Here is a 22,587-nt window from a genome sequence, read left to right as displayed (position 1 = left end):
CTGCCTGGCAAAACCAATGGGGCTTGGTCGACTCCTGGAGAGCGAACCACCCGTCGGATAGGGACTACTCCTTTTTTTCCGCCCTTCATGACTTACACGTCCGCATAGATGCCTTCCTGTGCTCACAGGACGTGCACGCAGAGGTGTGCCACAGTGAGTATCTGACGCGCACGATCTCTGATCATAACCCGCTTCTCGTGCACCTGCGCTGGTCGCAGCGACGCCCACGAATCCCCGCCTGGAAGTTGCACCCAGAGGCGCTAGAAGATCAGACCTTCCGAACCACAATAGCCTCGACTATCGAGGAGTACTTTCAGATCAATGCGGGCACTGCGGGCTCAGCCGCGATTGAATGGGACGCCTTCAAACGGTGGTGCGAGGACAGTGTATGGCAACGGCGTCGGGAGTTAGGAAGACGTTACTGACGGACGTTGCGCGGGAGGATGAGAAACTACGGGCTCTGGAGAGGGCAAGACCTGAACGGCCGGACATTCACGAGGCCCTACTTGAGGCGCGGGAGATGGTGGCGGCGACAGTAGAGCGTCTCCGATGCTTTGACTACAAGACCTATCTCACACGCGCGCACTCGGAGCGTGATAAAACAGGGGCTCTTTTGGCCTGGCTGGCCAACCCAGCTCGGTGGAGCTCGGTCATCCTTGAACTCAGAGATCACTCGGGGGTGGCACGATTTGATCAGCAGGGGATCAATGAGATATTCCACGACTACTATACGGAGCTTTATCGCAGCCGGGTCCTACCATCAAGGGACGACTTCCAGGAATTCCTGGAGGGACTAGACTTGCCGGGGCTGGTGGCGGAAGACGCGAAGCTACTCGGGAGTAAAATAGAGGAGAGGGAGGTGAGAGTCGCCATTAAGAATATGGCACGGAACAAGACACCGGGCTCTGACGGGCTCCCTACGGAGTTCTATCTCACCTACATAGACCTCCTGGCGCCCCGACTGACATGGCTGTACAATGAGGCGAAACGATCGGGCGGCCTTCCGGTAACCACTAGCAAAGCACTTATCGTCCCATTACTCAAACCGGGCAAGCAGCCATGGGACAGGGCGGCGTATCGCCCGTTGTCCATGCTCAATCAAGACTATAAAATATTGAGTAAAATCTTGGCGTCGCGCTTGCTTCCGCATATGTCCGCGTTGATCCACGCGGACCAATCAGGCTTCATCCCGACCCGCAACACAGCGCTCAACGTCCGAAGGCTCCTACATGTCCTGGAGGCTGACACCTATGATGAAGATGAAGCGGTGGTGTTCGCGGTTGACATGGAGAAGGCCTTTGACAGCCTGGAATGGCCATACCTTTTCCATGTCATGCGCGCAATGGGACTAGGCGAGGACTTCATAGACTGGACTACACTGCTCTACCGGAATGCAACGGCGAGGGTCCGGACCGGTAGACTTATCTCGGAAATGTGGGCGGTGGGCAGGGGTACCCGTCAGGGGTGCTCTCTCTCCCCCCTGTTGTTCGCCATTGCGGTCGAACCCCTTGCGGCGCGAGCCCGGCTGGGGCAAGCATATCAGGGGTTGGATGTCTATGGACAGGTGCACCACATCGCATTGTATGCTGATGACCTGCTGATGTTCCTGGCGGACTCGGCTGCCTCTCTGCGAGGGGCTAAGTCGCTACTAAAATCATTGAGCAGGGTGTCTGGTCTTCGTGTGAACTGGACGAAGTCATACATGTTCCCGGCCCGCCCACGTAGAATGTGTCCGCAGTCCACGGACGAAGTGGCATGGGAGGAGAGGAGTCTGCGCTACCTCGGTACCTCGATCTTCCACGATAAGGCGGACATCCTCGAGGGCAATATTGGGTCGGCGATCAGACTAACTAAGGCGAACTTCGACTTCTGGAGCACGCTCCCATTGTCACTAATGGGGAGGGTGGCGCTCCTTAAGATGGTGACCCTGCCGAGACTGCTCTATCTCTTCAGGACACTCCCGATCTGGATCCCGGTGAGCTACTTCCGCCGACTGCGGTCGTTAGTGATTGGCTTCCTGTGGGGGGCGGGCAGGCGCAGGGTGGCGCATGATACGCTTCTCCGCCCTAGAACAGAAGGAGGGTTAGCGGTGCCAGATTACGAGCTATACTACCTGGCGGCTCAGCTGCAATGGCTAACTCAGTGGGTCGCGAGAGCCAGGAAAGAGGAGGATGGGTCAGGGGAACCGGCGGGACCGATCCAAGTGTTATCCCGGATTGTTCTGCGACTCCCGATGGGGGATTTTCACCTCACCCAGGAATTTGCAACGGCCAGGAAATGCTGGAACAGGTATCTAAGGAGGAGTCGTATTGCAGTCCCGTACGCTCCTGAGATCCCGCTCCGGTTGTGCGGGGCACTTCCGCATGGGGGCTCATGGCGCCGCTTGGGGGACTGGGACCTGCTGGGGCTGAAATCAATGGGAGACCTTTATGAGGATGGGGTGATGCTGCCTTTTGACCTTCTGAGAGACCGCTTTGAACTACCGGGGGGGGGGGACTTCCTCCTTCATGCGGCACTGACAACAGCAATCCGCAAGCACTGGAAAACGGGCTTGACAGAACCGCCACTGTCTCTAGGATGCCAATACATGGTGATGATGGCAGGGACGGTCAAAGCTGTCACATGCCTGTATAGGCGTCTGATCTCGGAGGCTCTATCCCCGCTGCTGTCCCTGAAAGCGAAATGGGAGGCTGACCTGAGGACAGAGATCCCTGATGAGGCATGGGCTGGCATAGTGGAACGGGCCCGGAATGGGACGCGCAACGCTAGGTTTCACCTGGTGCACTTTTATGTCCTGCATAGGGCTTACCTGACCCCTGATAAACTACATAAATATTTCCCGACCCATCCAGCGACCTGCCCGCGGGGCCCAGAGGGCTTGGCTGACTTCCAACATATGTTCTGGTCCTGTCCGGAGTTAGGTCCCTTTTTGCAGGAAGTAGTAGATTGTTTGAGGGAAGTTACGGAGAGGGACTTGCAACTTACCATGGCACACTGCATCCTACATTGGTTCCCACACACATCAAAGAACAAAATTACCAGCAAGTTTCTGGATCTGGGCCTGCTTTTAGCGAAACGTACCATAACATCCCAATGGAAAGCTTGTAGGGGCCCCACGATAGGAAGGTGGAAGGATGAACTTAAAAGATGGGCCCGGTGTGAGGGGGAGCTCCGTTTGCAGGCGGCACTTCGCGCGGGCACTGACACTGCTCTGGAGAAGGCCAGAGCATGGGAAACAATGGTTTTGGACCTCACCCTTTTAGACCTGGATGAGGAAGACACCCCCACGCCTAGCCCCGAACCGGCGGCGCAGCAGCCTGGGATAGCGCTCGCCTAGCCTCTCTCACTTGTTTCCTTACTTTCTACGTGATGACTGCCAATTTTTGTGGTTCTATCCTGCTAGTATGCTTAGGGTCTGGTTTGGTCGGGGTGGAGGCAAGTTTGCACTGATGGTACTCTGGCACGCCTGGGGGGGTGGGGGGCGAGGAGGGGGGGGGAGGGGATAGGACAGGGGGGGAGGGGAGTTAGTAGAGTTGGGCGAGTTAGGGGGTTGTTGCTTAGAGAGGGAGGGGTGGGACTAGCGGGGTTGTTCAACAATTGAGGATATGTGGGGGGGGGAGGAGAGAGGACTGAAATGCAGCCCTGCAAGTTTCTGGACTACTGGCTGTCACTGCACCATGCTGTCTTCACTAGATCATACCTTTCTATATCCCTGGATTACGCCGCTCGACCTCAGGGGTGTGAGCTAAATGGCCGTGTGACTTGGGTAGAGGAAACTCATAGCTAAGACAGACAATGGCTGTAAGGATATATGTGACCTGCTTGTACAATTTATTTTGCTGCAATAAAAAGATATGTACAAATAAATATCACTAAGAATGGTCTTTCTCGGTTGTAGGGGTTTGTTTCGCATTAGCGTACCCCCATACCCTCCTTCATTTTCCCTGAACCTCAACCATTTTGTAGTAAACCGCCGGTTTCCCACCACTCCACCCTGCTCCCTTCCCCCATTTGCTATACAATACTAATCTACTATGGGGGTAGAGCTGCACACAGAAAAGAAAACATAAGTGGCAGAGAGATGGGTATATTTACCCGTAGGTTTGTTAATTGCATTTTTTTTTTAATATGTAGTACTGCTTTATATACTAAAAAATGCAATTTGTGACTAGAATCGTGGATGTCTGACCTCACCTAACAGCAGGTCTTCGGGAATGGCAGAGATTTGATCACTTTTATTGACCTGCTGTCCTAAAGGTACCTAGAGTAACATTCCCCCACCCCTTCTGTTATCCATTCCATTGTGCATGAATGTAGCTTATCTGTGTATAATTACTTTGTAATTGGTTTAAGCAATCCTTGTCTGTTGATCTGTAAACTAATATTGTATGACACACTTTCTCAATTTCATTGTGCACCCTATGATTTTGTATTTTATGGCCATGCAAGCAAACTCAATGCTTTAGCAATCCTACATTTGCTAACCATAAGTGAGAGTATTCATAATCACCTTTACTTATACATAGTATACATATTGTTCATACGGACCTAAGTTGCTGTGCTGCTTCTCTTGGACCTCTTGGCTGCCTTTGACACAGTTGACCATGACACACTGATACAAGAATCTACAAAGCCAACATAGAGGGAACTGCTCTTGGTTGGAACACATCCTACCTTCACAACAGAACTAATGTCATCTATACCACCCCCCTTTCTCATCCAACCCGTACTTCACAAAAGCAGGGGTCCCTCAAGGCTCTATCATCTCACCAATGCTTTTCAAAATCTACATGAAGTCATTACCCGCACTGGTCAATTAATTTTAGCTCACATGCTATAACTATGCAGATGACACGCAAATACTCCTTCAACTGGAATAACCAAAATACATTGGAAACTCGCCATTTTCAGATGTCTCAGAGCCGTGGATCAATTGATGACGTGGAGCCATCTCAAATTGAATGCTTCAAAAAAAGGAAATATTCAAGGGTGGCGATTGGAAAAATTATGACTCACACGCCACATGGTGATCTGGAAACACTGCCTAAAGTATTAAAGATAGAAAGAAACCGCGTAATGACTATGGACTCCAAGCTATCAATGAATGCCCAAGTGGAAAACTAGCAATATCTAGCTTTGTTCCTATAAAACTCCTCGCTGAATCTTCCCCCATCTGGGATTGCCACACATGGTCCATGCTACCATCTCTCTTGTTCTGCCCAAGCTCGATTACACCAATAGCCTCGACCACAGATCACCTTTAACGACTAAGAAAAGATTACAACATGTCCACATCTTCCCTGCTTTGAAAGTCCTGCACAGGGGCATAACAAAACCTTATGGGTCTCCCCTGCAAAGTACATTGAGGGGGGGGGGCCCACTCACTGCTGACGGAGCTATTCAGTGCCATGAAAGAGGCATGTGAAAACTGAATGCGCAGGCTTAGAAATGCACAGTTTTTTTGTCAATCCTTCCCTACTCTCTAAAAGTTGTCTAGAAATTCTCATTAGTACAGAGTTCAACAACCGAGTGTTAACGCCTAATTTTGTTTTTCTCTACACCAAGGACTCTTAACATATGATATCTATTAGTATCGATGACAAACGAGTGTCTCTGACTCCTACATCTTTTAGACCTCATTGTCTTATGTAGCATTTCTTTTATGTTGATTGTACACACTTGTATGATTTATTGTCTTTGTATAATATGTGTGTGATGTAAAGCGCTCTGTCACCCTACTTGATAAGAAGTGCTTGTTGGCCTTAATGAAATCACAGGTAGTGACATCATATGACCTGTGACTCTGAATTTTCTAAGGAGATCATGTCACATGAACTTAACTCTGGTGACATCACAATAAGTGACATTACAGAAGTGCCATAATTGCTGTGTGATTATGTAACAGCGCAACACATACACGTCTATTTTAGATACCACATATATTAGGGTGGTGCATGATCTTTGAAAGTTGTGAGACATAATATTAGCCCTGAATTGTAGTGACTGAGTGAAGCATGCCAGACATCTCCTAATAGGGTTCGGGCGGGGGCTGCCCCTGAGAACATTTTGAAAAACGTTGTGGTTGAATAGTGCATTTTATCATTAAGTAAAGAACTACCTTCAGAACTAATTACCTCCAGCATGTAAATACCACTATTATACTGTTATGCCAAAGACTACCTCCAGTATGCCACTACTTTCTCACACACGCCTGTCATGCAAAGAATTGCCTCCAGTATGCCAGTGCCAGCATTTTGCCATGGGTGCCCCCATCAACAATAACCTTCAGTATGCCATGGCAAACAGCAGACTCACAAGCATATTATCACAATCTCACTCATTCTCATTTACATCCCCTTACTCGCTTATTCTCACACTCGCGTATTCATTTTGACCAACTTGTACTAACTCATTCGTTGTCACTCACTATATTGCGCACACTCTTACTCATACTTCATAATTCTCACTCACATCCACTTTCACTCGCTATGACTCACACACTCACAGTCACTCAAATTTTAATTTCTCCGTATGACTAAGTCATACTTTCACTCAGGCATTCTAAATTGTTTTTTTCACATCCACTCACTCATTGTCTCTCTCCCTCATTCTCACTCACATTGATTCTCACACTCTCTACCACTCCCTCACTCATTCTCTGATTGCAGTCACTCTTACTCAGTCTCGCTCAGTCTGACTCACTCATACACACTGACACTTACACATTGTCACACATTACCTGTCATTAACTCTCACTCTCATTCACTCTCACATTAATGATTCCACACACAGGTACGCACAGACACTCTCTCTCAAACAAATACACTCTCACCCACAAGCAGTCACACAACATACATGTAAAGACATTTTTACCTACCTTAGCTGCCATGAAGGTCCCATTCCAGATAATTGTACTCCATTTTGTATTACACTAAAAGTGAATTACATAATGTTATTCACTATTAGTGCAACAAAAAATGGTAGAAAACCAGGAGAGTAAAGCCCCAACTGACGCCATAAGAACAAGCAGCTCCTAAGTTCCTGGCACTGATTTTGACATCTCTGAGGCCAGAGATCACAAATAGCAAGCCAGAGCCAGGGGTCACTGCTGCAACTCCTGATGACCCTTAAATGATGGGCATATGATAGATAGAAGACTAAAGTAAAAGAAGGAGACAATGGTGTCTACAGTACTCAGTTTTGCAGTGAGTTGGGCTGTGACTCGTCCCATGTGAACAATTTCACGTGCAGTTACACAGTGCATGACTATGAATGGTCTTCCCCACATTGAACCAAAGGAGATACCAAGGCCAGGCATGGAAGGCAGGCCCAAACGATCATTCCAGTTCATTGTCTGTGGCATTGTGCTGCTTTACTTATGGAATTGCTGCATTCTTTCTGAATTTTGGCATGAATTATGTAATTTGGTGAGGTACTGTGAGACTTCCAGCCCCCTGAAAACAAACACCTTAACCCTAGCTAAGGACAGAAGGATACACCTCACACCATACTGAGTATTAACAGCAGTGGAACATAGTCACCTGGCAATATGTTTTAAACATTTAAAAGAGACAAACTGAATGAACGAATCAACCACTGAGGCGATTTCAATATTGCGAATCAAATAAGCTCATAGCACTTTTTCTTGGCTAGGCAAACCAAACACAGGTGATTCACTTACACTGGATTGCTTGCACCCCAGTCACACTTGTGCACTCACATGGAACTTGCTGTTTTTAGTTTGAGGCTCATGGTTAAGAGATAGGCCAGTGGTGGGTCACTATAACAGATACTGTTTATTGCATGTGAATTGTTCTGAAACCACAACACTGTAAGGATATATATATATATATATATATATATATATATATATATATATATATATATATATATATATATATATATATATAGTGAGCAAGGGCATGGACGTGCCCGAAACGCGTCTGACGACATGCACCATTTAATGCACAAATAAAAGCATTCACGAAGAACAAGCCTGACTCTGGCCTATTATTGCTGTCTGCGTACCTGTCTGTGCTCAAGGCACTTTGGAGGCAAGTTGGATTGGAGATATATATATATATATATATATATATATATATATATATATATATATATATATATTTATTTATTTTTTTTAATTTTTTTTTTTACTATTCATAATTCCACTTATGTTTATGTTCTGAGACAAGTATGGGTGCAGAATAGAGCAGCAAATATATAATTCTTTTACAATACAGCGGTAGGTTTCTATAATGGATGCAACATTATTGCAGGTTGATATTAATGACCTCGTTAGTGTCTTCAGTAGGCCAAAGGAAAGTAAATCTTCATGTACCTTATCCCTCTTGCATACAGTTCAGTTCAAAAGCTTTATTCGATTTGTGAAACAATCCATACAAGCAGAACAAAATGACCTGTGTAACATACATTGCTAAAAATACATCAAGGTCACTAAATTTAAAAACACAATCTAAAAACCATCGAAGACATAATAATAAAAAATGTTCTAAAAACATGATATGACCGGAAGAAATGGGTTTTGGACAATACATATTCTGTTGCCTAATAAAACTAAATTCATTTATAATACATTATACATACACAAACAAATATACAGACAGGAAGCCAAAGTTAAAACAAACACAGTCAGATGAATCAAATGACTATGGCTTTCCTGGCAGCTGTACATTTTAATATATATGATGCTACGAAAAAGCAGGTATCCATATCCTTTAGGGAGCATAGTAGCTGTAAAGCATTTTTCGTAGAACGAACATTGTTTTTTAAAGAGACGGGTTTTAAGTATATTACCCTAAAAGAATGATAGAATTTACAAAATAATAAAAAGTGACAGCAACTCTGACGTGAAGTGTTATCACAGGGGCATACGGTATCAGATCTGGCTTTCATTACGGGGAATGCAACAAGGCGGTGTACGATTCCCAACCGTAGGCGTGTAAAAACGAACCGGTGGCAATTACGAGTAACGCCAGAAAGGTAAGGTTGGAAACCAGTAATTAGATTGCAATCCCGATAAGTCATCACAGATTGTAGCTTTCCAGACACCCTGGCGCGACATTCTTTTTTATGATTTAAAAAACTATGTTTAATGTCTTTTTTGGGGATTGAAACAACAGATTTGGGGTCAAGAAAAATGTCAAACTGGAATAGGAGATAAAACCAGTAATGTATATACTTAAGCCACATGATACGTGAGGAGTGGTCCAACCTGAGACAGTCAAGGATTATCTCCTGGGTAAATTGGGTTTCAGTCTTGGCCCAGATTGAGTGCCAAAGCAGCAGGGGGCGTAGTGCTGCTAAATCCGAGATAAATTCAATTCCTACTTCTTCGTGGATCAGTTCTACTGATGCTGAAGGTGGTACACATAGCAACTTTCTGAGGAACTTGTTTTCATCTCTCTGCACATTTGGGCCAACACAATGTCCCCACACCCCCGCACCATACAGCGCTGAAGAAACACATCTTACATTATAAATGTTCATCATGTCTTTGATACTCCTCACCCCAAGTTTAGATGAAAATTTGAAAATACTGTTGGTGGTCCTCATCATTTTTAAACTAATGTTGTCAAACTCGGGTTGCCATGTCCCATTGTTTGCATAGGTGATTCCTAAGTAGCAAAAGGTTTTGACTTGTGACATCCTGACCTTTTCAATAAAAAAGCTGGAATAAGTTTTCTTAGCTTTCATCCCACAAGACATTACAAAGGTTTTAGATTTGTTTACTAATAGTTTCCTACTTTCAATGAACAACATGAAACTGTCAATAAGGCGCTGTAGACCAATCTGTGTGCGGGACAATAAAACAGCGTCGTCCGCATACAATAAAATTGGGACCGGTTTCCCACCTATCAAAGGTGCATCTGCGGGAATCTGGCACAGGATAGAATCAATTTGGTTGATAAAAAGGGAGAATAAAAGGGGGGCCAATACGCAGCCCTGGCGGATGCCTCTTGAGACTTTAAAGAAAGAGGTACATTCGCCTAGGGACCCATAGCGCACCTTACATGACAATCTCTCGTAGAGCCTGGCCAAAAAATGTACAATCTCCTTAGGTGCTCCCGACTCTATCAGGACCTGCCATAATATAGAGTGGTTAACCAAGTCAAATGCGCTGCTCAGGTCCGCAAAACAGAGGAACAGGCTCCCTTTTTTGACTTCCGTACATTTGTTGATTAAAAGATCCAAATTAACGCACTGTTCTAGTGTCCCCATGCCTTTCCTGAAGCCGTATTGAACCTTGGTTAAAATGTCCTTTTCACTTGCCCAGGTTTCCAGCCTCTTCAGCATGATTCGACTCATTACCTTAACTGAAGCATCCAGCAGGGAAATGGGGCGATAATTACCCGCCTCCGATTTACTGCCTTTCTTGAATATTGGTATAATGACCGACTGGCCCCAAGATGGTGGAGTGCATCCCTCTGCTGCTGCATTGAAGACCCTCACTAGAATGGGCGCCCACAGATTCATTTCGGTTTTGAGTAGGTCTATAGGTACTCCGTCAGGGCCCGGAGCCTTTCCTCCTTTACTGTTGGGCAGGCCTTCAAAGACCTCATCCAGATTAATTCCCAGTGGTAAAGGCGACCAGACTGAAGCCTCGTGGGCCGGAGTTTCTAGGGGCTTCCCTTCCGGATTAAAAATATTTGTAAAGTGCTCTACCCATGCGTTGCATGCTACATAAGATGTAAGTTCCGGAATACCCTCTGTGTTTAAAAAGGGGCTGTTAATAGTCTCCCAATAAAGTTTACTGTTTTGTGTTTCCGCTGCTAGATTTAGGTTATCCCAAGCTTCTTCTTGCAGGACCTTTTTCCTATTGGAGAGGGCCACCTTATAGTTTACACGCAGGATTTTGATGTTATTGTTATTGCGTGGTTTATTACTTAGTGCCTTTTTAAGTTCGCGTAGGGATAAAGTGCAGTGTTTATCAAACCATCCCAACCTGGCCACTCTAATTTTAGATTGCTTCTTTGTAAATATATCTTCAATAGTTGTGTTTATCCTGATAAAGCTTGACAGCAGGGTTTCAGAATTGGTGACATCTCCAAGACAGTAGGAAATCTCATTTCTAGATTTTTCCACTATCTCCTTATGTTTTTTCGCTGGATCGATTCCGGCCCATTTAATCCTTGGACCGTTCGGTCTCGTGGGGGCTATATCCGTAGAGCAGAATTCCTTATTGGATGGCTTTATTCCCCAGCCCAATAGAGTCAAAGAGATGCTGTTATGGTCACTAAGGGTTTCTTCCCTGACCCACAGGTTGGTATATTCGCTAGTGTTAGACATCAAAATATGATCTATATTAGTGTTGGCATTCCTACCTGTGAATGTAGGGCAAGTAAGATTGGACTTATTTCTATTACATCTAAGCAAATCTAGATCAAATTTAACTAACAGGTTGTTTAATAACGTGCCATAGTTGCAGTGTGGAAAGTGTAGGCAATCCACACTATCTGCCACGCCACAATTGCCCAACTCTTTTCTGAAGCCACATGGGTTACCCATTGCTAGAGGGCATGGCTGGATGTTAAAATCGCCAGCCCACAGGATGGTTGCCATTCTACGGGAAGATGCCAATACACTTTTGATTTCGGTTTCCAGGGGAGATAAGATATTTCCCCTAGAAGCATCAAAAATGTTGTTATAGAAGTTTACAAGAATTAGGTCTTTACATGTATTGGTTTCCATCCGTAACACCTGGCTATGAGTTCCAACAATGGAGTATCTCTTGGTTTTAAAGTTAATCAATTTGTTGGAGATTAGTAGCAATAAGCCTCCCTTGGCTCTACCTGAGGTGGAGTTAGAGGCGTTTAGGCAATGGGATGAGTAACCTCCTACATCAATAGGTTCTTGGCACCATGTTTCCTGAAGACAAATGATGTCATGGCCAGCCCCAATAAACTCCTTCCAAAACGGGGTATTCAGTTTACCTGAGATGCCAGCTATATTCCAGCTAATAATTGTGAGCCCCGCCGTTGCGACTGTGGTTAGAATAACACAGTCTCGTAGGGGGGCAGGCGTTATATCAGGGGCAACCTGCTTGACATCTGTAGACACTCCAAATGACTCCTGTTGAACCACTGATATATCTACTTCACTATCAGAAATCCTACATGGGGTAGGAATACCTACTATCTGTATGGTAAGGTTTGGATCATTAAATAGATCCAAAGCTATAGGGGTTTCAGAGTGAGTAACTAAGGCGCTACCTGGCTTCTCATCTGACCCTGGGGCCCCCTGTAACAGGTTGCTACTATGTGGAATGGCCGATGGTCAATCGACCATTTCCAGACAGTCATATCTATTACTGACGGGAATGCCTCGCCATCCCCCCGTTATATGATGATCACTACTGGAATACCACGGCCGATATACCCCCTCTCTACTCCTATTCCTCTGTATATGCCAGGGACCTAAATGGTTCCAAAGGCGCTCGGGTGGTTGCACCCAGTTTGGGGCTATCGGGTGCTGGCGTTCAGAAGGTTGCACCCAATTTGGGGCTATCGGGTGCTGGCGCTCGGGTGGTTGCACCCAGTTTGGAACTATCGGATGGGGGCGCTTGGGTGGTTGCACTCAATTTGGGGCTATCGGGTGCTGGCGCTCGGGTGGTTGCACCCAGTTTGGAACTATCGGGTGCGGGCGCTCGGGTGGTTGCACCCAATTTGGGGCTATTGGGTGCTGGCGCTTAGAAGGTTGCACCCAGTTGGAAACTGTAGGGTGCTGTCGCTCAGGTGGTTGCACCCAGTTGGGGGCTATCGGGTTCTGGTGACTACGCGCATAGGGGTAAAAGGAGGAGAGGGGATGGGCATCAATCCCCCCTTTCTTGGCCAAGGCAGGCCAAGAGCAAATGTAATCCACCATGTCTGGGTCATCACAGGTTACTATGATGCAGTCTCCCGGTATGTTTTTGGGTTCATCCCCAATCCAGGGAACTCTACGCACCGCTGAAATCCGACTTGTGTGGGGGGGTTGTATGGACCTATTCATACTGAACCACTGTGAGACCTTATTCCAAAGGGACCAGGACGGCTCCTCTTTACTTATAGACAGTTCAGGGACCCCAGTAAGGATGATGGTATAGGGGGACACTTCTGGTGATAAATGAACAGGACGTTTAGACCTGAGACCCCTCTTTCCCTCGTCTGATCGATTCGCTGGTGGATGCTGGGGCATAAGTGGGAGGATGGGCCTTTTATTCGATGGTTGAAACGGTCCCTTATTGGGGATAGACTGGGTGGAGTGGGTGGGGGTGGGCTGAGAGGACATAGTAGCCAAAGTTTCAGCAATACGCCCACTCCCAAGAGGGGTTGAGGAGGGGGTTTCTGGCTTTTTGGGCTTGGTTGGGTTGGGCTGGGTTTTTGTCATGGTAGAGGGCTTAGCTCCACTATCCAGGTGGGCCCCTTGTGTTCCTGTTCTAGAAGGAATCGTTATACCCGCCCCAGGGTTTGCTTGCCCCAGGCTAAGCTGGGTCGATGGCTTCTGGGTAAGTATTGCAAGTTTTTTTTCTATTGACATAATGCTCTGTTCTAAGGGTTGCAAAAGGTGTTTTAATAGTTCCCTGAAGTTCGCTAAGAGCTGGAAATTAGCATTACATGAGCTACAGATACCCCCCTCCTTGCCTGTGATCGCTAAATTTACTGTGGATTCCGATAGATTAGTAAATGCGATACTAGGATCGCTTGAAGCACCCTGCGGTGGGGGAATGGTTGCCCCCTTCTTGTTGGTAGTAACAACTTGGGGTTTCTTAGGATTGCCCTTCTTTTGATCTTTTCCCTGTTTAGGAACAGCGCCCTCCTTTGCCCCCTTTAGCTGTTTCTCGAGGCCTTGGTCTTGGGTTAAAAGCAGCTGAAGGTCTGGAGTATTCTCAAGGTTCCCCGTGGAGTCGAAATCAGAGGTAAGATTGGTAGCTGACAGATCGACTGTTTTCGGGATGGAATGAACCTCTGCCAAGACGTTTGATTGCAGTAGGACCGGGATAGACGTAGTTAGTTGGAGTGGGGATTGCGCTGAAGCTAAGGGGCCCAGGGAGGACCTCCTGGCAATTGCCAGATCCTGTGACATCCTTCGCTCCAATAAGGAAATACTTAGATTGATGGCCTCATTGGTTCTAGTAATAAATTGGTCAAGTGGACCAGTGATCAAAGCAGTTTCATTGCCGTCTTACTTCTGGACCCCCTGGTCATGATGGAAACACAAATTTCTTTGACTCAGATAATATGGGATTATTAGGGAGTAACTCAAAAGTACCTTACGTAGGCAGCATGCAGGCCGGAACGCAAGGCCAAGGGGGATGGCCCAGCCCAGCCTAGCTCGGTCTAGAACGGGCTAAAACGGGCCCGCCCTTGGCCCGGGCTTCGCCCGGCGTCCCGCGATGCGGGTGTGGAGCCTGTTTTGAATGCGCCGCCTGGCGCGCTGCTAAGGGCTACGACTTCCGGTTTCTCCCAAGGGCTGCTGGGCAAGGTAGTTTTTTCCACCTCTCGCTCTCCCCTACTCGGCGGCTGTTGATGGCATACAGCGGCGAGGGGAGAGCGGGGCACCAGCACTTGTCCTCCCTCGGTACAGCGAAAGTTGGCAGGCAGAAAGTGGAGCTTCAGCAGGTCCTGAGATAGGATACGGCAGAGTAATGTGTCCCCCGCTCCACCGCTGTGGAGCCTGTTTTGAATGCCCCGCCTGGCGCGCTGCTAAGGGCTACGACTTCCGGTTTCTCCCAAGGGCTGCTGGGCAAGGTAGTTTTTTCCACCTCTCGCTCTCCCCTACTCGGCGGCTGTTGATGGCATACAGCGGCGAGGGGAGAGCGGGGCACCAGCACTTGTCCTCCCTCGGTACAGCGAAAGTTGGCAGGCAGAAAGTGGAGCTTCAGCAGGTCCTGAGATAGGATACCACAGAGTAATGTGTCCCCCGCTCCACCGATGTGGAGCCTGTTTTGAATGCGCCCCCTGGCGCGCTGCTAAGGGCTACGACTTCCGGTTTCTCCCAAGGGCTGCTGGGCAAGGTAGTTTTTTCCACCTCTCGCTCTCCCCTACTCGGCGGCTGTTGATGGCATACAGCGGCGAGGGGAGAGCGGGGCACCAGCACTTGTCCTCCCTCGGTACAGCGAAAGTTGGCAGGCAGAAAGTGGAGCTTCAGCAGGTCGAGAGATAGGATACGGCAGAGTAATGTGTCCCCCGCTCCACCGATGTGGAGCTTGTTTTGAATGCGCCGCCTGGCGCGCTGCTAAGGGCTACGACTTCCGGTTTCTCCCAAGGGCTGCTGGGCAAGGTAGTTTTTTCCACCTCTCGCTCTCCCCTACTCAGCGGCTGTTGATGGCATACAGCGGCGAGGGGAGAGCGGGGCACCAGCACTTGTCCTCCCTCAGTACAGCGAAAGTTGGCAGGCAGAAAGTGGAGCTTCAGCAGGTCCTGAGATAGGATACGGCAGAGTAATGTGTCCCCCGCTCCACCGATGTGGAGCCTGTTTTGAATGCGCCGCCTGGCGCGCTGCTAAGGGCTACGACTTCCGGTTTCTCCCAAGGGCTGCTGGGCAAGGTAGTTTTTTCCACCTCTCGCTCTCCCCTACTCGGCGGCTGTTGATGGCATACAGCGGCGAGGGGAGAGCGGGGCACCAGCACTTGTCCTCCCTCGGTACAGCGAAAGTTGGCAGGCAGAAAGTGGAGCTTCAGCAGGTCCTGAGATAGGATACGGCAGAGTAATGTGTCCCCCGCTCCACCGCTGTGGAGCCTGTTTTGAATGCCCCGCCTGGCGCGCTGCTAAGGGCTACGACTTCCGGTTTCTCCCAAGGGCTGCTGGGCAAGGTAGTTTTTTCCACCTCTCGCTCTCCCCTACTCGGCGGCTGTTGATGGCATACAGCGGCGAGGGGAGAGCGGGGCACCAGCACTTGTCCTCCCTCGGTACAGCGAAAGTTGGCAGGCAGAAAGTGGAGCTTCAGCAGGTCCTGAGATAGGATACCACAGAGTAATGTGTCCCCCGCTCCACCGATGTGGAGCCTGTTTTGAATGCGCCCCCTGGCGCGCTGCTAAGGGCTACGACTTCCGGTTTCTCCCAAGGGCTGCTGGGCAAGGTAGTTTTTTCCACCTCTCGCTCTCCCCTACTCGGCGGCTGTTGATGGCATACAGCGGCGAGGGGAGAGCGGGGCACCAGCACTTGTCCTCCCTCGGTACAGCGAAAGTTGGCAGGCAGAAAGTGGAGCTTCAGCAGGTCGAGAGATAGGATACGGCAGAGTAATGTGTCCCCCGCTCCACCGATGTGGAGCTTGTTTTGAATGCGCCGCCTGGCGCGCTGCTAAGGGCTACGACTTCCGGTTTCTCCCAAGGGCTGCTGGGCAAGGTAGTTTTTTCCACCTCTCGCTCTCCCCTACTCAGCGGCTGTTGATGGCATACAGCGGCGAGGGGAGAGCGGGGCACCAGCACTTGTCCTCCCTCAGTACAGCGAAAGTTGGCAGGCAGAAAGTGGAGCTTCAGCAGGTCCTGAGATAGGATACGGCAGAGTAATGTGTCCCCCGCTCCACCGATGTGGAGCCTGTTTTGAATGCGCCGCCTGGCGCGCTGCTAAGGGCTACGACTTCCGGTTTCTCCCAAGGGCTGCTGGGCAATGTAGTTTTTTTCCACCTCTCACTCTCCCCTACTCGGCGGCTGTTGATGGCATACAGCGGCGAGGGGAGAGCGGGGCACCAGCACTTGTCCTCCCTCGGTACAGCGAAAGTTGGCAGGCAGAAAGTGGAGCTTCAGCAGGTCCTGAGATAGGATACGGCAGAGTAATGTGTCCCCCGCTCCACCGATGTGGAGCCTGTTTTGAATGCGCCGCCTGGCGCGCTGCTAAGGGCTACGACTTCCGGTTTCTCCCAAGGGCTGCTGGGCAAGGTAGTTTTTTCCACCTCTCGCTCTCCCCTACTCGGCGGCTGTTGATGGCATACTGCGGCAAGGGGAGAGCGGGGCACCAGCACTTGTCCTCCCTCGGTACAGCGAAAGTTGGCAGGCAGAAAGTGGAGCTTCAGGAGGTCCTGAGATAGGATACGGCAGAGTAATGTGTCCCCCGCTCCACCGATGTGGAGCCTGTTTTGAATGCGCCACCTGGCGCGCTGCTAAGGGCTACGACTTCCGGTTTCTCCAAATGGCTGCTGGGCAAGGTAGTTTTTTCCACCTCTCGCTCTCCCCTACTCGGCGGCTGTTGATGGCATACAGCGGCGAGGGGAGAGCGGGGCACCAGCACTTGTCCTCCCTCGGTACAGTGAAAGTTGGCAGGCAGAAAGTGGAGCTTCAGCAGGTCCTGAGATAGGATACAGCAGAGTAATGTGTCCCCCGCTCCACCGATGTGGAGCCTGTTTTGAATGCGCCACCTGGCGTGCTGCTAAGGGCTACGGCTTCCGGTTTCTCCCAAGGGCTGCTGGGCAAGGTAGTTTTTTCCACCTCTCGCTCTCCCCTACTCGGCGGCTGTTGATGGCATACAGCGGCGAGGGGAGAGCGGGGCACCAGCACTTGTCCTCCCTCGGTACAGCGAAAGTTGGCAGGCAGAAAGTAGAGCTTCATCAGGTCCTGAGATAGGATACGGCAGAGTAATGTGTCCCCCGCTCCACCGATGTGGAGCCTGTTTTGAATGCGCCGCCTGGCGCGCTGCTAAGGGCTACGACTTCCGGTTTCTCCCAAGGGCTGCTGGGCAAGGTAGTTTTTTCCACCTCTCGCTCTCCCCTACTCGGCGGCTGTTGATGGCATACAGCGGCAAGGGGAGAGCGGGGCACCAGCACTTGTCCTCCCTCGGTACAGCGAAAGTTGGCAGGCAGAAAGTGGAGCTTCAGCAGGTCCTGAGATAGGATACGGCAGAGTAATGTGTCCCCCGCTCCACCGATGTGGAGCCTGTTTTGAATGCGCTGCCTGGCGCGCTGCTAAGGGCTACGACTTCCGGTTTCTCCCAAGGGCTGCTGGGCAAGGTAGTTTTTTCCACCTCTCGCTCTCCCCTACTCGACGGCTGTTGATGGCATACAGCGGCGAGGGGAGAGCGGGGCACCAGCACTTGTCCTCCCTCGGTATAGCGAAAGTTGGCAGGCAGAAAGTGGAGCTTCAGCAGGTCCTGAGATAGGATACGGCAGAGTAATGTGTCCCCCGCTCCACCGATGTGGAGCCTGTTTTGAATGCGCCCCCTGGCGCGCTGCTAAGGGCTACTACTTCCGGTTTCTCCCAAGGGCTGCTGGGCAAGGTAGTTTTTTCCACCTCTCGCTCTCCCCTACTCGGCGGCTGTTGATGGCATACAGCGGCGAGGGGAGAGCGGGGCACCAGCCCTTGTCCTCCCTCGGTACAGCGAAAGTTGGCAGGCAGAAAGTGGAGCTTCAGCAGGTCCTGAGATAGGATACGGCAGAGTAATGTGTCCCCCTCTTGCATACAATTAAACACTGACATGCCAGACATACATTCTGAAGGGCTCCATATTGACTATCTTTAAGGGAGATCACTTTCATAATAATTCGTTTTTTTATCTAACAGTTCATATCTGATGTTTCCAAGCACAGCACAGGTGTTGATAGTATCCAAGCCAATTGTTTTCAATTGATAGACCTCGGAAGTTTGAAAGGTTGCTGATTTTGGTAGGACTCAATCTCGGGAGTCACAGAAGCAGTGTAGCTCACTGAGCTATCTGTCTGGCTATTTAGCACCTCTCAGGGCATGGTCTTATTAATAAAAGTTACTCTGGCCTGCCACCACTCACTTGATGCAGGTTCACTTGGCTTTTTACTCGAGGATAGTGAAAAAACGTAAGCCTGGATTTACTTATAACCCCGACTGCACATTGCATGGGTCTTGAAGGGTAATACGTTTTTACTACTCGAAAACTTGAGTATATAAACCCAATAGTTTGCTATCAATTGGTCTTCACCACATGGCAGTGAGAAAACATGTTTAGCCTCATGGGGGGAAACAAACAGGAAAGTCCACTGACCTCAACTTTCAGCAAATAACATTCAACAGCATTTATACATTGCCCTCCTGACCCCTGCCCGTGTGCTACACTCCGAAATTATGTTGAAGCATTAACAAATATGGCACACTTCGCTTAAAAGAACTATAGTCACCACCAAAACTTCAGCAAAGATACTCTTAGACACCGAAATGAGAAATGCAAGTACACAGGCACCATGTCTTGAAGTAAAATTCAATTGGCTTGGAAAAGACCAAGGAAGTAATTTAGTTCTGTAACATTCTCTTCTCACCTACATGGCCTTAGTAAGACCCTTCCTAGGGATGCAGCTTCTTGAAGGCTACAGCACTACACGAAGAAATACTCTTTTTGCATTTTAAGGACCGCTCGATGGAAGCTACACAGATATTATCAAACCAAGCTGTCCTCGAAATGCAATAAAAGTTATTTTTTTCTTTAAACATGGCACGTGGAATCACTTCAATTTAGGACATAGATCGAAGCAATACCACATGGCATGCTTAACCACTTGGCTGCTAAGGGGTGTGCATGTAGGTCCATTGACTTTCCATTGAAATCAATGGGCCCTACATGACGAGTTACCCTTGTCATTAGCACTGAAGGGGTTAAAGAAAGAAATTCCCTTTTTGCATTTTGACTGATGACCAGCCCCTAAGTGGATGCCAGGGGAATCCATCCAGCAGTTTTCAAAATGCAAAAAAAGGGCATTACTTATTTCTACAAACATGACACGTGTAAAATCGCTTCACCTCATCTACTAAGGTGAAACGATTTTGTGTGTCATGTTCAGAGAAAAATGTACCCTGGGCCTCTTGTGTATTTTGACTACCACCCAGGGGGGCCCCCTCATGTGACTAGGAGCTCTGGGCCCCCCGCACCGCGGGGGCTGCGGGGCCTTACGTTATGCCACTGGCCCTGCATTGGTTACCGGTTGCCAGAAGATCCACGTGCAAACTGCTCTGTATCACCCACAAAGCGATACATGGAACAGGACCACTCTTCATCAGGAATAAAATCACAAAACACATTCAACAAAGTAACCTCCTCTCTAGAGTGGTACCTCACCTCAAAATCCCAAGGTACGAGAAAAAAGATTAAGGTTGGCACATCCTTCTCTGTTCAAGCTTCCAAACTATAAAACTTTTTACCCCACAACATAAGATCAACGGATAGCCACCTTATCTTCAGAACACTACTCAAGGATTGGCTCTTCCTCACATAACCACCATACGTAAACATAAATATACAGCATATCCCTTGGTAAACAAGCATTTATTTGGGCTATAGATATGTACCTACATATGTGCATTGCTTTGTATAAACGTGTAGAATAATTATGTTTTAAAAATATAGATATTTGTTAGTTCTGCTTAACAAATGTACATATTACTTATAGTTTTTCTATGTTTTTAACATGTATATAAGTGACTGCATAAATAAGTAAATCTTTTATCATAACTTTGTATCTACAATTGCTTCACAATTGAAATACAACAAATAAAAACAAAAAAAGTAATTTAAAGTACAACACCACTTGAAAACCAGAGTTTATTAAATGCATCTTTAATCTACATATATTACCTTCCTTGTGCATATATACCTTCCATGTACTTATGTATCTATATATTTATTCGTTTTCTTCAGCGTATCCAATGCACTACCCTATTTTTCACCCTATACATATACCACTATCACTATACACTCTACCTCCACTCTCTCATTCATCCCAAACCCCATACCACTACTATGATCCGCAAAATAACCCTTTCTAGACCCTTCCCTCCTCTACCCCTCCTTGCATCATCTCATACCTCTTTTACTATTCAGATCTCCCAAACAAGCCTTTCTAAACCCTTCCCTCTGACTCTTCCCCCACCTCCTCTTTTCTCATCCCACCCCGCCACTGCTATGAACTCCCAAAATATATATATATTCCTGACTCTTCCCTCTTCTATTCCTCCTTCCCTCTTCTATCCCTCCACTATTCCTGTTCAATCCAAATAACAGACTAACATGTCCACCACTCATATTAATTTCATATTTCCCTATATTAACTCCCCTCCACCTCCCCTTTACTCATACCAAACCCCCTCCTACTGCTATAAACTCCCCATAAAAAAAGAAATCTAGACCCATCCCTACATTTATCCCTCCACTATTCCTTTTCAATCCAAATAACAGACTAACATGCCCACCACTCAAACTAATTGCATATTTCCCTATACTAATTCCCACTAATCCTGTGTGGGTTCCGGAGGAGTGTGCTACTCACCGAAAAGCGCTTCAACACCTCTTATGGGGTAGCAAGCACTATATAAATGCAAACCTTTTTTCCCTCTTCTATCCCTCCACTATCCTTCTCAATACAAATAACAGACTAACATATCCACTGTTCAAACTACTACATATCTCACTATACTAATGCATCAGCAATCCTTTATGGGTTCCGGAGTAGTGTGCTACTCACCGAAAATATGCTTCAACTCTTCATCAGATGTAGCAAGCACTATATAAATGGAACCCTTTTCCATCCACTATCCTTCTCAATCAAAATAACAGACTAACATATCCACTGCTCAAATTACTTCATATTTCACTATACTAATTCACCACTTATCCTTTATGGGTTCCGGAGTAGTGTGCTACTCGTCGAAAAAGGGATTCAACACCTCATCAGCGATAGCAAGTGCTATATAAATGCAAACCTTTTCCCTCTACTATCCTTCTCAATTCAAATAACTGATTAACCTCTCCACCACTGAAATTACTTTCATATTTCACTATTCTTTTTCACCACTAATCCACTAATCCTTTATGGGTTCCAGAGTAGCATGCCACTCACCATAAAAGTGCTTCGACGCCTCGTCAGGGCTAGTAAGGACCATATAAATTAAATTACAATATAATATGTATTAAAACGGCTGACTTCACTTACAAAGCCTGAAAAATCGAGCCTGGGGTTTGTAGGGGGTGTCATGCTCATGCAGGGCCACCTCACACTTATAATCCAGCACCCTGCCTTCAGGATTGAAAGGCTGGCCGTAGGGGTGACTTCTATGTTTTAAGTGTAGTGACCGCAGGTATAACAAAACGTATATCTCTCGTAAGTGGCGCTGGCACCAGCTGGCAGGCCTGTAGTCACAGTATGAGTGGTCTCTCATGGGTGGCATAATACATGCTGCAGCCCATGGAAGACCCCTAGTGTACCTATGCCCTGGGTACCTTCGTACCATATACTAGGAACTTACATGGGTACACCTGTAGCCAATTGGGAAGGTACCAAAGTACTTACCACTGTCAATGTTAGGGAAGAAGCACAGTGACTGGAGTCCTGATTAGCAGGATCCCAGCCAGACTAGTCAGAAAACAGGATAACACCTGCAAAAAGAAGGGGTAACCATGAAATCAGATCCTACTTTCCTACAGGCATTCTCTTAATTCTGATTGGTTATACAATCCAAGATAAGATTCCTACTGCCCTCAAACGGGTACCAGAGAAGTCATCAATGGCAGCTCCATTTCTTGACCATATGCTGAAGAGAGGCAAAGCATTCTTGACACTAATATTTGCTGCAGCTAAGCACAGAGCACTGGACTCTGCACCCACTTCTCTGCACTCTCTGGTGAAACCAGACCCCCCCAC

This window comes from Lissotriton helveticus, chromosome 11, assembly GCF_964261635.1.
Source record: "Lissotriton helveticus chromosome 11, aLisHel1.1, whole genome shotgun sequence".
In the NCBI taxonomy this organism is placed as follows: domain Eukaryota; kingdom Metazoa; phylum Chordata; class Amphibia; order Caudata; family Salamandridae; genus Lissotriton; species Lissotriton helveticus.
The sequence above is the reverse complement of the archived record's forward strand: the minus strand, read 5'-3'. Positions refer to the sequence as shown.